Source organism: Pelodiscus sinensis, chromosome 15 (genome assembly GCF_052426305.1).
Source record: "Pelodiscus sinensis isolate ZL-2025 chromosome 15, ASM5242630v1, whole genome shotgun sequence".
Classification (NCBI taxonomy): domain Eukaryota; kingdom Metazoa; phylum Chordata; order Testudines; family Trionychidae; genus Pelodiscus; species Pelodiscus sinensis.
The window spans coordinates 4,157,298-4,170,377 of NC_143066.1; the positions used below are offsets into that span (position 1 = coordinate 4,157,298).

The 13,080-nt window shown below is 63.2% G+C and overlaps 1 protein-coding gene across 3 annotated transcripts in view; it reads right to left on the minus strand.

Moving 5' to 3' along the window:
• The window catches only part of CAPN15 (calpain 15), a 44,461-nt gene extending 43,812 nt beyond the window's left edge, over window positions 1-649 (minus strand). For 2 of the 3 annotated variants that reach the window (XM_089782207.1, XM_075899054.2), the window contains exon 1: window positions 490-613. The gene's annotated coding sequence lies outside the window, so the exon portion shown is untranslated. Of the gene's footprint in view, window positions 1-489 lie in introns of all 3 variants that reach the window. The other variant, XM_089782204.1, reaches the window with a different exon arrangement.
• Between the last annotated feature and the right edge of the window lie 12,431 nt (window positions 650-13,080).

Consider the following 13,080-nt stretch of genomic DNA (forward strand, 5'->3'; position numbering starts at 1 on the left):
CTACAGGGGAACTGCATAGGAACAGAGGTCCCCCCCACCGGGCACCATGGGAACAGGGGACCCCCCCACCCAAGTTCCAGGGGGCTCCATGGGAACAGGGGGGTCCCCCCGCCCAAGCTCCAGGGGGCTCCATGGGAAGAGGGGGGTCCCCCCGCCCAAGCTCCAGGGGGCTCCATGGGAACAGGGGGTCCCCCCGCCCGGCTCCAGGGGGGCTCCATGGGAACAGGGGGTCCCCCCGCCCGGCTCCAGGGGGGCTCCATGGGAACAGGGGGTCCCCCCGCCCAAGCTCCAGGGGGGCTCCATGGGAACAGGGGGTCCCCCCGCCCGGCTCCAGGGGGGCTCCATGGGAACAGGGGGTCCCCCCGCCCGGCTCCAGGGGGGCTCCATGGGAACAGGGGGTCCCCCCGCCCAAGCTCCAGGGGGGCTCCATGGGAACAGGGGGTCCCCCCGCCCGGCTCCAGGGGAGGGGCCCCCCCGCCCGGCACTCACCGTGGCCGGAGGCGGCTGCTCGGCGCCGGGCCCCGCACCCCCCGGCGCAGTAACTTTGACCCGCTCCCCGCGCGGCTCCCGGCGGCTTCGGAAGCTGTTTCGTCCCCTCCCCGAGCAGCCCGAGCGCAGCCCGCCCGGAGTCCAGAAGCGCGGCCTTACGCCGGCAGCGCAGCGCAGCGCCCCATGCCGCGCAGCGGGCTGCGTCGCGGAAACAGCGTAAGCGCCGCAGTGAATCGCGCCCGGAGACTACAAGGCCCGGGGGGCTTTGCGAAGCCGGAGCGGAAGGCGCTGTGGGCCGCCAGGCATTGTGGGAATTGCAGTCCGCTCGTGGCACTGCCCGCCGGACAGGGGGGTTGGTGGGGCCAGGGCAATAGCGCAGAGCCCTGGGAGTCTCCTGGCCGGGGCGGTGCACGGGTCTGAGGGCCGGGGGATGAGAAGCAAAGAGCACGGGGCCCCGGGGGCAGAGGGACTCGAAGGGAAGAACTACAAGTCCCATGGTGCTCTACGCTTGGGAAGCCGCTTCCCGGCCCCAGCTGCTGGACACGTCCCCGTGCGCTCACCTGGGGCTGCCGCCGGCCGCAGCTGCCTGCAGCGCCGCCCACCGCCAGCAGCTGTCGCTACAGCGCAGGGCAGTTCAGCACCTCTGGCCCGGATCCCGGGCCCGCCTCTGCATGCCCGGGGGGGCAGTAACAGCTGGGTGGGGGGGGGGAGATGAAGGGAGCTGCATGTGCCCCAGTTCCAGCCTGTCCGCCCCGAGTCGCATGGGACGCTGAACTGCCAGGCACTCAGCGCCAGCCCGGCCATGGACCTGCATAGCCCGACGCCCCAGGCTACCGCAGAAGTGACTTAACTAAGCTCAGGCAGAAAACCAGTGTCAGACCCAACTGTGGGACGCGGCATCCTAGTGCCCTTGCCCTAGGCCAGCGCTTCCCAGACTTTTCGGCATCACGCCCCCTTTTTGATTTTTGAGAAACCTTCACACCCCCCTCCCAAAAAAATACCAGCAAAAGTTGAGGGGGCTGGGTCACCTCACGTCCCCCCTGGAATTTCTTCACAAGCCCCAGTTTAGGAACCCATGCCCTAAGGCTGTTTAACCACTAGACCCTGCTACCTTTCCAAGCAACCCACACCCCATGCCTAGACGAGGAATCACTTAATTCTCTGCAGCAACGCCGTGAGCTCTGGGCAGGAACACAGCATCTGGACTACAGCTTAAAACAGGAAGCTACAGGAATTCTCAACTCATTATTGGACCATGTGGAGTTTGGGGTGGGGGAGGAGAGAACGACCATATATGCGCACGCACACGCACACACACACACGACTGCCAGGATGCACCCACATTCAGTCTTGGCCCAAGGCAAGGGCTGCTGCTAGGCCAGTGGTTTATACTTTGAATAAAATCAATACAAAATAATAAGACTTTGCAGCCTCTACTCAGATTTCAAAGCACTTTACAGACTGCCCCTGCCAGGGAGTTGAAGGTTGCTATGCAATTTTTATTTACCAAAAAGCTAAGTAACTTGCCCAAGGCACGAGCAATTTCTTAACGGACTCCCAGAGTCTCAGCATTTAGGCCGAGCTTTTGAAATGAGCTCAGTCGTGCCAATGCCAAGCATTCCAACATCACACGTCAGGCCCTTCCAAAAGGCATAGGACTTTCAGCAAAAATGGTTCTTTTCATTTACTTTTGCTCTGTGGAGCTAGTAAGGGCCATGCTTTCAAGCTTTTCTGCATAGCTGTAAGGCTAGAAACTTCCTTTTAGAAAACCAATAGATAGTGGTTTTCAAACTTTTGTCTGGGTGATCCCCCTCCCCCCCACCTTATAAATTAAAAGATGTGTTATATATTCAACACCATTATAAATGCTGGGTGCAAAGCTGGGATGGGGGTGTAGGCTGACACCTTGCAACTAGGGATGTAAAATCCCATGTAATTGGTTAAAGGGGGACAGATGGGAGGGCTACTCCAGCCCACTTGGGCAGGAGGACACCCCCTCTGCTCTGGCCAGGTTGGAGCAGCCTCCCCACCGAAGCCAGGGGTTGCTCCAGCCTGGCCAGAATAGTCCCTGCCTTTGCACCTCCCCCTCCCCATCTGTGTCAGGCCCTGTGGGGCTGGAGTAGCCCCCTGCCCATGGCGAGTAGGGATTTGCTCCAGCTCCCCCTGGTTAACTGGAACCAGTAACCCTCACCCTTAAGTGATACTTACTGATTAACCTTTCACATCCCTACCCACAACCCCTATATAATAACCTGGTGATCTCCTGAGAGGTCCTGACCCCCCGGTTTGAGAGCCCTGGCTTAGTTTCTTAGGTACCTGGCTGCAGGAGCACGTCAAGATGACACCAGATATAGAGACTGGTAATAAAAATCACAAGCACCGGCCACACACAGAGACCTTTGACACTGCAGTAACAGGCACCGTAGAGGCAGCTACACTTAGATTAGCTCCATCCCCTTATCGAACCCTGAACCAGCCTTAATGGCAATGGTGGAAGTAACCTGAGTAAAGCCCCCAAACATGCTCCACCTTTACCTGCAAAGACAAAGGCTTTCAAAAGCCTCCTCTTGAATATCTACATCCCTTCCCCCTCGTTCTACGTGAACTAGAACATGAACCAATTTATGGCAGAGAAATAGCCACTGTCTGTGAAGGGCCTGCCCAAACGGTATTGAGCTGCTGTTCTTATTCTGTCACAGAAATTAAAGGCTGAAAACGTTATCCTCAGATGCTGATCTGCTAAGTTAGAGGGTTTGGCACTGTCCATTAGACAAACTGTTGTTCAAACAAAAACAGCTTTGTTAATTCAGCGGGTTTCAGAACGAGGAGACAGATCAATGTTTGTTAAATGAAAAAAGGCAGTCACGTATGAAGGGTAACATTTTCTTTAGCCTTGCAAATAGTGGAGCCTTACAGGGAAGGGACACGTATTCTGGTTAGGGCTTGGTCACCCCTTGGTTCCCTAACGCCCACTAAGCCAGTCCTTACATTTCAGTTTCTAGTCAGTTTCACTTCCTGCTTCTAATGTCCTGCCCACTGCGATAAACATGCGATAATCCAAACCAAAAGAAAACAACTTTCTACGGCTCAAAAAACAGCTTCCCTCTCCACATTTAATTGAAGGGCCAAATCCCCAAGAAGGCCACCCAAAGCCATCTCCGCCCCTTTGCAGGAGTCTCTTAGGGTACGTTTATGTTTGCTCCCTAGTTCGGACTAGGGATGCAAATGTAGGCGACCGAAATTGCTAATGAAGCGGGGATCTAAATATCCCGCGTTTCATTAGCAAGATCTCGCCCGGCGCGCTAGTCCGAATCACAGCTGATTTGAACCAGCACGTGCACGCCGGGACGCGGTAGTTCGAACCAAAGCCCTTGGTTCATTTTTTGAGAAGTAACATTATTTCGAACCAAGGGCTTTGGTTCGAACTACCGCGTCCCAGCGCGCACGTGCTGGTTCGAATCAGCTGTGATTCGGACTAGCGCGCCGGGCGAGATCTTGCTAATGAAGCGCAGGATATTTAGATCCCCGCTTCATTAGCAGTTTCGGTCGCCTACATTTGCATCCCTAGTCCGAACTAGGGAGTAAATGTAGACGTACCCTTCAAGAGGCACCTAGAAACCTTGCTGTTGAGGACGGATTTAGTCAGAGACCAGGGGTAGGTTAATTTCTTTGTTCCCACCTACAATTAGGCCCTACGCTGACTTGACACGATCCGCTTTAATGAGACTCTTGGCCGGGGCACCCCAAGCTGCTGCCGGCTGAATGTCCGGGGTTCATTGAAGTCCCTCTATTTGGATGGATAAGATCTTGTGTGCTTAGAACACCGGGCCCCTTGGAGAACCTGTGTTCGCCACACAGGGCTGTAACTCACAAACCTGTAGGGACGCCTTCCGATCCTGGCTACCGTTTCTTTCTGTGTCTGCGAAGTGCCGTGTAAATGGCCTGGCACTTTCAGGAGACAACTGCTGATTCGCCGCTGACCTGCCCAGCGGGCAGCAGTTTACACTGATGCAAAAGCAGAGCCAGGGGTCACGACACGGCCCGAGCACGGCACAAGGGCAGCCAAGGGAGTCGCGGCCACCTCGCGGGCGGCGGCACCCAGAGACGGGGACGTTGTTTATTCCATGCTCACGTAAAACGGAGAGAACCGAAGCGCCGGGGCTAAGCTCCGCCCACAGAGTCACAGGCTCAGAAGCTCCTCTTAGAGGGTCAGTCCCATCCACTTAGACTCACACAGACGGTTCTCTCGGCTCATCCCGTCCCGCACTCCGGGGACAGGCACGCCTGCCTCTTCGGGACCAAGGAGCCATCGCTCGGCCCCGCCTCTCGGGAACAGCCATCGGCCCCGCCTCTCAGGAACAGCCATCGGCCCCGCCTCTCGGGAACAGCCATCGGCCCCGCCTCTCGGGAACAGCCATCGGCCCCCTCTATTGATTTTAGTCCCTTTGCATTCGCCGCACTCCCCAGGGACCAGTCACTAGGCCATTGTCACAGTAGCCAACCTGGCCTTGCCCTTTAGCTGTTACCTGTTGAAGAGGGTTAAGAATCAGCCATTTATACTCATTAACCTTTACAGTGCCCCGGGGGGGGGGGGGGGTAGAGAGAATACTATTCCCATGTATGGGCGGGGAAACTGAGGCGCAAAGCCGGGAGGGACTTGCCTAAGGTCACACAGCAAGGGGCAGGGACAGAACCGGGAAAAGAACCCACCTCATCCGACCTCCCCCTCAGCTTTGGTGCCTCGCTCAAACCACTAGGCCACGCTCCTGCTCCTGTCTTCATGAAAGCTGAAAGCTGCTGGGGGTGCTCCCGGTGTGTTTGTCCAGCGCCTGGCGCAGCGGGGCCCTGCTCACACTGGATACTGCCATGACAAAGGCTGTTGGGAAAGTCGCCGGCAGAAGATGGGCAGGGAGCTGCTGGCGATTCTTACCCAATGCATGAAGTGAGCTGGTTTGTCTGGCCTGGGCCTTCCTCTTGCCGACTGTTCTCCTGCTCCCCGCGCTCGCGCCCAGCTGGGGGCGAGGCTGCATGGCATCTGACAGCAATTGGCAGCCGCATCCATCCTGCCTCCAGCTCCGCCAGGCTCCCACGAGCAGCCTCGGCCCGGGGCATGGCTGGGAACGTGCCCCAGTCGCTGGCGGCAAGAGAGAAAGAGCCATTAGTCAGAGCTAGCACTGCGTGTTGAGCAAAGCTGGGGAGAGGGCCGGGCCGGGGCCAGGGGGCAGTGCCAGGGAAAGCCAGAGAGACGCAGGGAGAGGCTCAATCTGCTGCAGGGAGGGAGCAATAGCCAAAAGGGGAGGCCCTGGCCCCAGAGAAGGGAGGCAGAAGGAGACAGGCTGCCATGCAAAGGGACCAGCCCCTGGAGCTAGGTGCCCTAGCAGGAGCGAGGCAGCCCCTCATTCCTTCATCCCCACCCCCCAGGGAATTCGCTGCACCTTCTGCCGTCTCCCATAGCGAGGGGACATTGGGGCCCTACTGGCAGGAGCCCCCCCGGCTGTGCCACTCAGTGCTCCCAAGGCAGGGCTGGAGGGGGACGCCTCCGGCCCGCTCCCGCGCCCTCCTCCCACCCAGACCCCGCGGCCCCCGGCCCGCTCCCGCGCTCCTCCTCCCGCCCCGCTCCCACGCTCCTCCTCCCGCCCAGGCCCCGCGGCCCCCGGCCCGCTCCCGCGCTCCTCCTCCCGCCCAGGCCCCGCGGCCCCCGGCCCGCTCCCGCGCTCCTCCTCCCGCCCAGACCCCGCGGCCCCCGGCCCGCTCCCGCGCTCCTCCTCCCGCCCAGGCCCCGCGGCCCCCGGCCCGCTCCCGCGCTCCTCCTCCCGCCCAGGCCCCGCGGCCCCCGGCCCGCTCCCGCGCTCCTCCTCCCGCCCAGGCCCCGCGGCCCCCGGCCCGCTCCCGCGCTCCTCCTCCCGCCCAGGCCCCGCGGCCCCCGGCCCGCTCCCGCGCTCCTCCTCCCGCCCAGGCCCCGCGGCCCCCGGCCCGCTCCCGCGCTCCTCCTCCCGCCCAGACCCCGCGGCCCCCGGCCCGCTCCCACTCCCACGCCCTCCTCCTGCCCAGACCCCGCGGCCCCCGGCCTGCTCCAATACCCCTCTGCCTCCCTGAGTTAATTTAAGACGGTTGCCCTTCGGCTCGAGCACTTAGCCAGTAATCGGGGCTGTTTCCAGCAGCGCGGGACGGCACCCATCAGGCCCATCCTTGGGGGGGAATCTTCTTCGACAGCCAACGCCCGCAGAGTCCTGTTTGCCCACACTTGGCGGGCCAAACGGCAGCGGGCAGTTGCCTTGCCAAAACCTGCCCTGGCTGCCTGGATGGTTCTGACCAGAGGCCCCAAAATACCCACTTGCCCCGCAGGCGAGGTGAACGAAGCAGCCGGCGTTGTAGCTTCCCAGCTGCGAGGTTTGGCGCCGGCCGTCAGCTCCAATTCACAGGGCAGCTCCTCACATCTCAATTTACCCCTAATTGGCAGTGAAGCAAGAGCGAGCTCGCGGGGCACAGGGGAAATCTAGGTCCTAACGAGCTGTTCTGGGCAGCGCCGAAGCCTGGCTGGGAGAAAGCCCTTTCCAGGCGGCCTGGGACCAGTTTGTGCCAAAAAACCGAGAGTGAGTAAACAAGTCCCTTAGCCAGCCCAGCGCTGCCGGTCGCCGGGTCACATCCGCCCAGCGGGGCTTGGGGAAAGCTTCACCGCAGCCTGGATTCGCCCAGCGTCAGCCAAGCGGGCAGGGTCCCAGGAGAGCCAGAGGCCGGGAATCCAGCCAAGAGCCGATCGCGGGAAAAGCTCCTGGCTGGGAGAGCAGCAGGCACGGAACAGGCCCCTCTGGAAGCCCCGTCACTGGAGGTTTCCAAAAGAAGCTGGATAGCAGGGGCACGGTGTGGAGTACCGGGGGCACATGCCCCCCAAAGCACCAAGGGTAGGAGGGGCAAGGGGCCGGCCGGCAGCTGGTGGGGCTGGAGTCCCTGGGCATTCAGGGGTGGAATGCGGGAGCCCGATGCCCACAGCAAGGGGCCGGCCCCAGCTCACTCTACTCCTGGCCACATTGCTCAAGGGCAGGGTGGAGAAAGGGGCGGGGCAGAGCAGAGATGGGAAAGGCGGGGCCTGGGCGGGGAACGGGGGGGGGGGAGAATCACATGGCTGGTGGCCCCCGTGTCACCCTCCACTGGTCCCCCCAACAAATCCTGCTTGTTGGCAGGGCGCAGGCTGCCTGAGCCTTACGGTCCCTTCTAACCCGACGGCGCCGGGGGTCTAACGCACTCAGGACACGCTGGCCTGACCCAGCTCGGACCCAGGCCTGGCTTTGCAGAAGAGCCCGACCCAGCCCCAAAGCACCTTTCCCCCTCCCTGGGCCTCAACCACAGCACGTCACGCGGCCACCGCTCTGCTGGACGCGAAACGCCGTCCCCAGCCAAGACAGCGGGCGTTTTGCCATCATTTCGGCAGGGCCAGGACTTACCCAGGGCTCCCATTAGCCCAGTGGGGAGCAAGTCTAAATAGCACGTCCCGCGCCCTGGCCAGCGTGGGCCACCGCGGCACTGGAGCAGCCTGCAGGCCCCTCGGTGCACGGCCCGCCCCTTTGACGCTGGCAGTGGGTACATGGCAGGGGCAGGGCCCACGGGCTGCTCCTCCCACCGGGTAATACACCTGAAAGAGGTGGGAACGTGCCCCCTACGCCTGAGCCAGAGCTCACAGCTCAAGCACACACCGGATCATGCTCCGGGGTAGACGAGGATCACGCTGCGGGGTAGACGAGGACTATTCTTTTCCACCACCCCTGAGTCACAGGGCTGCCTCCTCCCCGGCACCAGTGGTGCTGTGAAATTAACCAGGAGCTGTGCTGAGCTGGCCAGCCCGTGCAGAGACGATCCCGTGGGAGCTGGGGGTGGGATTGCAGCGCTATGTGCCTGGAGAGCAGGCAAGATTCCCGTGCAGCCCGGCTGATCAGCAGAGCGCCCCCAGCCAGGCTGCTATTTCTCCTGGGCGTGCACATTCACACCTGTCGCCCCGCACATAGAAAGACTTATTCCTCACCCGCACAGAGACGACCCGAGGGAACGCTGCTGGCGCGAGGCGGCTGCGTTAGGGGACGAGGAGGGAGCCAGGGAGCGCGGAGCAGGGATGCTGAGGTGGGGGATGGGAAAAGTCGGCAAGCAGCAGGGTAACTTCACACGCCCCCAGTACAACAGGAGCCAGGGACTCCCATCTGCCGAGCCCAAGTGCCTGCAACCCACAGGAGCTGGCCCGAGACAGGACTTAGTGGCTGCTCTTCCTGCCAGCCCTTTCCCTGGCCGCCTTCCCGTGCCCCGGCCAGTGCTGCCTGGGTGCCACACACGCCTGCCCCCCCCCGTGGGTGCCGCAGTGAGGCCAGCTGGCCCACGCCCGCACCAATCACTGCGTGGCAGAGGCCTGCAAGGCAGCGCCCCGGCTGTCCCTGAGCCTGGAGGAGCTGCCGTCTCTCCTGCCGCTCTCGGGTAGAGCTCGGGCCGGCAGCTTCAGGCACCGCCACGCTGCCCAGGGCGGGGACAGCAGCACGGGAACAAGCCATTCGGCCAGGAAGAGCCCCGGCAGGCCCTGTGTGCGTGTGTGTCAGGATCTGTCCCACCAACCAGGGCTGGGGCTGAGACAGGGCCTCTGGGGTGCAGCAATCAGGGAGTAACGTCCGGCCAAGGCTCCAGTACCCGCAGACGCCGTCAGCACCTGTGCTGGGCCCGGAGGCCTGTGCATCTGTGGCAGCGCGTCGGGTACCCCCCGGATCCTGCACCCCGTCTGCAGCAAGAGGAGACTCCGCCAACCAGCAGAACAGAGAGGGGTTTATTGCTCCTCCAGGACACAGCCCAGCACAGACGTGACGTGGCTACAGGAGCCAGGGCCAGGATCCCTCAGCCCCCTTGCATCAGGGGCCCATTGTTATCACTAGACCCTCAGCTAAGGCTGCTTCCTTCATGTTTCTCAGCCAGCGACCGCCCCTTCCCCCGAAACCTCCCTTCCTTTGTTCCCTGCCTGCCCTCAGCCGGTCGGACAGGCTGGGTCTTTGCCTCCGTGACTCAAGGCAGCCATCCTGCTGGGCAGGGCTACAGGAACCGGCCAGTAGGGGTCACCCCAGGCCCCACCCAGCCACCAGCGGATGCCCAGAGGGTATGGCCTGCCCACCCCAGCACAGCGTCTCCCTGCTGGGCATTTCCCACCCCCCGGCCTGCAGCCCATCGTGCACCTCAGCTCTGCCACATCAGCGCCTGCAGCTTCCTCCAGGCCCCCGCTGGGGAACGAGGGGGCCCACAGCCGGATGCCGAAGATCTTTCATAAGCTTCTCCGAGTGCCCCGTTGAGCGGGAAGGCTCCCGAAACACTCGGCGCTCACCTCTGCTGGGTGCAGCCACCTCTGGGGTGGAGGGTGGCAGCCCCTGCACAGCAGCCCCAGGACAAGGGAGACAGCGACTAAGGGTGCTGGGGAGCTTGAACAGCCGTGTGGAACAGCTGTTCCCGGGCCGGCGCCTGGCCCCAGGGACCTGCCAGGCCAGGAGGAAGGGCTGAGTGGAGCCTGCCAGGTTGGGAGCCTGTGATTCAAGGCAGCTGCTTAGCGCCTTGTGCCAGGACAGCCCAGCCAAGAGCAGCTGCGTCAGGATGGGGGGGGGAGGTGGGGGCCGGCGCAGGGAACAGCAACAGCAGCTGCACCTGGGTTTGCCAGGGACATTGAGGGGGCAGACAGAACCAGGCAGCTCTGCAGCGGCTGGATGCGCATGCCTGGAATGCCCCCAGGTGTTGGGATGGGAAAAGTGCTCCTCTCCTTCCAAGCCAGGCAGCAAATGCCAGAGCCTCCCTGAGCCCCATCCTGGACATGCCCAGCCACATCCCACAGCAGGGGGCTTGGGGGGAGAGGGGAAGAAGGAGCAGAGCAGGGCTGGCCCCTGCAAGGCCCCAGCCCATGCCAGCTGCTGCCCATGCACGGGCATGTTTCAGGGGCGCTGTGACCCCCCGTTAATGCCTCAGGGAGAGCAGCGTGTGCATGCGCACGCCCAGAGCAACGGCCCTTGGGGCCCTAAGATGCGGCTTCACGCCTGGGAGCAGGGAGCCCGGGGGAGCTCACAGCAGGACTTTGCCCCCAAGTCAGAGACCCCTGAGCAAGGTGCTCCGCAGCACCAGGGATCTGCCAGCCTGGCCCGGGGATTTGATCTTTTGACCTCGCTCTGCTGGGCAGCGAACCCAGGCCCCAAGGACGCGCTGCCGCTGCTCCGGGAAAGCTGGGCCCCCGCCAAGCCGGCCGGGGGGCCTGGGTCGAAAAGCATCTCGGCCAGCCACGCGGCCAGTGCGGGTCCGACCCCTCAGAACCGGCAGGGGCCATCCTGAGGGCTCCCCGAGCAGGCCCGGGGCTGGTGCTCTGCTGCAGAGCTCGGGCCCTAAACACGCCAAGCGGTGGCAGGGGAACCCGCGCAGCCTGCACGAGAGCCACGGGGCTCGGTGCTGCCAGGGGTCTTCAGTCGCCCTCCCTGCTCTGAAACCCTCAGCTCCTCGGCCCCAAGAAGCTCCAGAGGCCAGGTCCTTTCCGGCCTTTGGCTGGAGGCTCTTCCAGGCCGGAGCGAAGGCGTGAACTGGCGTGAGCCAGGGGCCCCTTCCCGCCCTGCGCGAGCCTGCCCGTCCCCCGCCTCCAGAGATGCTTCCAGGGAAGCTGGTGGCAGGACTCCCCCTCCCCCCCAGCTTTCATAAGACAAAACCAAGACCGGCCTCCTCCCCCGGCAGGCCGCCTTCAGACCGGGGGCTCCTGCTACTCTGCAGGGCCCCGTTGGGGGCTGCCGGCCCCACAGGACACAGCTCTGAGAGCCGAGGCGGCGGGCCGGGGCCCTGACAGACGCGAAGGGCTCGGCTTCCGAGGGGGCGGACGTGCCGAAAGCAGCAGGCAGGACGGCAGCTGCCAGTGGGGTTCCCAGCAGTGCCCATGTGAGGCCGGAGGCCTGACGCGGGATCCCCGGCCCCTTCCTCCCTGCGGCCGTCAGCTCCACGACGCTCAGTGCAGTCGGCCCTCAGACAGCTGCTGGCAGCCACGGCCGACCCGCACCGCGTGACCCAGTCCCGGCAGAGGGACAGCGCCGCAGCTGGGGTCCCAGTTCGGTGGCAGCCTGGTTTCCCTGGCGTTCCCCTCCCCCAGCCCGCAGGGCCTTCTGCAGCCTGGGCAGCCAGCGGGGGGTCAGCGCCCCCTTCGTGCCTCGCCAGCAAGGAGACCTCGCAAAATCGGTGCCCTCCTCTGCAGGCCATAAACGCTACAACGGTCTCGCCAGAGGCCCAGCTGGCGGATCCCAGCGGGCAGGCGACACCTCCCCCCCCACGCCGCTAACCCAGGTGCACGTGAGAAGGCGAATCGCTCACCCCGGCCGCGCGGGTTCCTCGTATCCGTCCGGCGGCTGCGCTGCAGTCCAGCCTTCCCCTTCGCCGCCGTGGGGCGGGAACCGAAACCGAGCCCCGACTCCTGGCACAAACTCGGTAAGGACACCAGGCCCGGGGCCAGCAGCAAGTTCTAGATTCTCCATGAGGCAAGAACTTAACCCCCCCGGGGTTAATGGGTCACAGCCCGGCCTGTCGGGGGCTGCGAGTGCTCCCACCTGACAGCGGCAACACGCAAAAGCCGCCGCTGACTGAGGTAAACTCGCGCGCGTGGCGCCATCTCAGCCAGGATGGGATGGGCCACGCCCGCCGTGGTCCCCTCGCGCCACACTGGCCCCGTGTCCGTGGCACCATCAAGGGATCAGAGCCAGCCCCTTCCGAAGGCAGAACAGCCCGAGCCGTTTCCGAAGCCCCTTCACACCCTGGCTACTTACCAGCCCCTCGGTGAAGCTCTATGGGTCCCAAGTCCCTTTGTCTCCTCTCCTGTCCAGACTCGCTCCGGAGCCGGGTCGGCCTGAGGGGAGCCCGGGACCGATTGTGCGTCAAACGGCCTGGGAGCACGCCCTGGTCCTGGACGTCCCGGCCCAGAAAGCAGCCCAAAGGCGCCCCGGGCTCGAGCTCAGCACAGGAGAAGGCCGGGGGCTGGCTACAGCGAGACCGTTCCACGGCCCTGCTCCTAACGCTTCACAATTCTGCTACCCCAACATCTCATTGAACGTAAAACAAGGGAGCCCCCCGCTCCCATTTCACATGGCGGGAGGTGGCTGAGCAGAGGGGAGGGGACCCGGTTCCCCTTGCACAGGGCTGCAGCTGATCAAGGGGTCCTCATTCAGCTCCCCAGGTTATTTACAGCCTGTCGGAATCGGAGTTCCCAGCTGGCACCTGGCCCCACCTCGGCCCTCCTTCGGCATTGCGCTTTGCCTTTCAGCGATAGGAATCATAGAACATTAGAACTGGCAGGGGCCTCGAGTCCAGTCCCCTGCCCTCCCGGCAGGACCAAGCACCGTCCAGACCATCCCTGACAGGTGTGTGTCCAACCTGCTCTGAAATATCTCCAGGGATGGGGATTCCACAACCTCCCTAGGCAACTTATTCCAGTGTTTCACCACCTTGACAGGCAGGAAGTTTTTCCTAATGTCCAACCTCAGCCTCCCTTGCTGCAGTTTAAGCCCCTTGCTTCTTGTTCTATCCTCAGAGGCCAAGGAGAACAATTTTTCCTCCCTCTCCCTTGTG